The sequence below is a fragment of the Poecilia reticulata genome, linkage group LG10, assembly GCF_000633615.1.
Source record: "Poecilia reticulata strain Guanapo linkage group LG10, Guppy_female_1.0+MT, whole genome shotgun sequence".
Classification (NCBI taxonomy): domain Eukaryota; kingdom Metazoa; phylum Chordata; class Actinopteri; order Cyprinodontiformes; family Poeciliidae; genus Poecilia; species Poecilia reticulata.
Window position 1 is genome coordinate 27064113 of NC_024340.1, and position 3628 is coordinate 27067740.

Below are 3628 nucleotides of genomic sequence, written 5' to 3' on the forward strand. Positions count from 1 at the left end.
TCCATCCCCCCCAAGCTCTTCTTAACGGGCATGAGAGAAATTAGCCGCCATCAGGGTCTTTATCTTGATTATACAGTAAAACAGGGGAGAAAGAAGGAGAAGTGCTCTAAAGCTATTTGAGGGTGTTTTATAAAGCAACGACACCTCAGGCTGCGGTTGGGGCGTGCAAAGATAATTGGGCAGCGCTGGGAAAATGTTGGTAAGAATTAAGACACCGTTCCCCTGCTGATTATTTAATAAAGCAGCACAGTAGCTGAGAACAGCAGATTTTCACCGAAAATTGATGCTAAGTGTAGGSGCCYCTTGCTTCGTGAAATCGGCTGAAACYTATCAAGAAGCTGCGCGTAAATGCTCTTCTCTGTTATTTAATGATTCCTAGCAGATTGGCTATATATTGCTGTCTCGTTTCCCATAATGCCGTCGCTGTTTACCTGTCCCGCTGCGCTCACTGTCTTGATATCACTCCTCCTCAGACAATCACTGTTTATTTTCCGGATTTATGATGCGGTGTCCTCCAGTGTTTCATCACCTGCGCTATACTCTGCACTCCTCTTTTGATTTATATCACACCACAAGCCCAGCAGCGCACACCACTGCGCTTCGGTGTAGCTGAGCAGTAGCCCTTGGAGGTGATTTATGAGCTATGGCATTTCCGGTCAGAACATCTTAATTGAGCCCGGATATTGTTCAGAGCAGTCCTTGAGAAAAAGGGATAAGGTAATGAGGGGGGGAGGGAAGCGACAAGAAGGAAGACGATTTGGCCCGCATGCATCTCCCGAGAGGACGCGTTTTATTTTAAAAGAAAAAGCACTGCGTGTACACATTTTTTTATTTTTGCCAATGCGGTGGAGCTTCAAGATCATTTGACAGACCTCAAGCTGCAAACTGGCTCCTCTTCATTATTTTTTTTGTGCAGCTCATAATCCACTGGTGGGTTGTTGGCCACAGAGGGAACTCAGGTAAGCCTGAGTAAGCAGCACTTCGATTGCTCTTGCTCTGCCCTCCAACAGCCTCTGCCTGCTTCTTCTGGCTGGGGAAGAGCAGCTCTGCAGCTGCCGGGTCTGAAAGGTTCGCTGACTGCACGTTACGAGCTATGAATGAGGTATCTAAGATGTATTGAACCGAGCTGGCAACACAAACGGCAGCTGTGATGCTGACAGCGGCTAAGAGCTTTAATGGCGGCGCGTACGTCGTCGTCGTTGGACCTCGGTACTGGCGCCAGAGCAAAGAGCCGAGGGGGAGAATACAACTGGCGCCGTAGAGCTGCCTAAGTAGACTCGCAATGGACTGGTTGCCTGCTGCAGTCAGCATTATTGACTGACATCTGTCATTGCAGATGTCAGAGAGTGCGAAAAGTTGGCGTGTGCGTGTGCTCCGGTCATAATGGGAACAGTGCAGCGTAAAGGCCCGTGGAAACATCAGGCTCTTGTTGAGTCTTGGAAAAACGTTCCGCTATCTTTTTGCATACCGCCAAAAATCTAAACGCGGTTTCTGGGGGATTTGACTTGACAGTCAAAACCCAAAGAGGGTGTAAAATAGTAAAAGTTATAGTACATGGCACTTTGTATTGAGTCCTCTTTAATGCTTGGGAAATACTTTTACTCCTTTAACTACTAACAGGGACAGTAGATATTTTTCTTACGGTTATTGCCTGATTTACTTGAGCTCCCTTTTTATTCTTATTTTCCATTTTTAGAAAGAATGGAAATATACCAGAGAAACAAGAAGCTTTGAATTACAAATGACAAGTTTTTACTTTATATCTTCACGGGTTTTAATTGTACTCACTCATTAAAACTTAAGTGTAAAATTTTCCTACTACAATAGAGAAAAATATTGATTTTGTAGCTCTTCATATATCTTTCAGTGGAGGAGGAGGAGGGGGTGGGGGGCAGCAACAGAACAAGATAAATAATTAAAAAGACAAAAGTTTGACTGAGTAAAACCACGCTTATAAAAGTGAAATAATACATATTTAAAAACCTAACAGAATTTAAAACAACTTTTTATTGGACTCTATAAATTGTTTTCCAATATTTAATGCAAATGATTTTATCTTCCAATATTTATATCAGTTGTCTTGTGGCTTAAAATTTTATAGTCTACGTATTTCTTGCTTACACAGCCTTCAGGGTTTATGCCTAAAATAGAAAAAAATCTATTTCAATGAAATAATGATTTTTTTTTTTTTTTTGCAGCAATGTAAACTGCTATGCTGTAATTTTTGTACAACAGTTTGTTGTTCCTTAAAATTTTGGACATTTCCTTCAAAATAGCTCAACGTTTAAAGGGATAGTTAACGATTTTCGAGGTGATGTTAATTAGTTATGAGCTGTTACTTTTTAATCTTCATGTAGTTTCAGTCTACAGTTGTTAAAAAATACTGCAGACAAGACAAACTGCATTAAATGTTTTAATAAGACCTCACTTCAAGAATCCTGAACTATACCCTTTAGGCCTTTAAAAGCAACTTGAAGTATTATTTGGAGGTTTGTTTAACTTGCAGATCATAACAGACACTGGTAGGTCATAAAGCAGAGGGACTACTGTAGGATCTCGTTTTTTTTTTATGTTTCTTTTCTGAGTTTCACCTCCAGAGTTTTACAGGGGTTATAAAGCTGACTTTCACCCTCGTTTTGTCACTTCTGCGCTTCGTTGCGTTTAAAATATGCTCCCCTGGTAGTTTTCCCACACTTGACGTGGCAGAATAAGGCCAGATTGAGACCCTAAAAGTGCTCCTAAGACTCCTATTTTTGTCACTGTAGGCTGTGCAGGAATGTGTAGCGGGAATGTGGGTTTAACTTAGCCGCAGCAGAACGTCGCGTGGAAAGAAAAAGCCGGAGATGTAGCTGTTTCAGTTGGCATCAAAGTTAATTGACAGAACCTCAATTGGCAGACATAGCCCAGGAGGGGTGATGATACAGAGTAAATGCTGTATTTCTTTTTTTCAGTCAGCTCAAGGAGCTGCTGAATATATAGAGAGAACAACAGCATTTGATCTTTGATCCTTTTTTTAGACAACACTGTGGCACAATCAGGGGAATTCCTTTTTTCTTCACCCCCCCTTCTTTACCCCCTGCGGAGAAATATGTGAATCATAAACATGCAAATGGAACACTTTAAACATTCAAGGTGTCTTTAAATATTTTTCACTCTCTTCCTGTGAGCTTCTGAATATTTCTCTTGAGATGTCATTCATCTAAAATTAGAAGAGCAAGCGAGCAGAGCGCTGCGTTGGCTCCGGATATTTTTGTATACATGCAACAAGACCTGTCCCAGTAAACACTTCAGAAGAACGAGTTAAATTACGTAATTTGAATTCTTTATACCACATGTCAGCGCTGTCGGAAACCATTGCCTGTCTGCCGATGTGCGGAGTTCGGCTGCGTGAAAAAACTAGGACATTCACACATTGATCTCAGATTTCAGTTTTCATTCGTGATCTAATTCTTCCTAAGCAACAGAAATCAACTTTATTTTAGTCATTTAGTCAAATATGTAACGCAGACGTATTCTTGCACAGGAAAAAGTACTTACACTTCTCATCCCTTAGTGTAACACCTTCAGTCACCCTCCAGGTCCTGACTTTGGGGAAAGTTTCCCTTACTGATCACTTTCAACTCTAAGA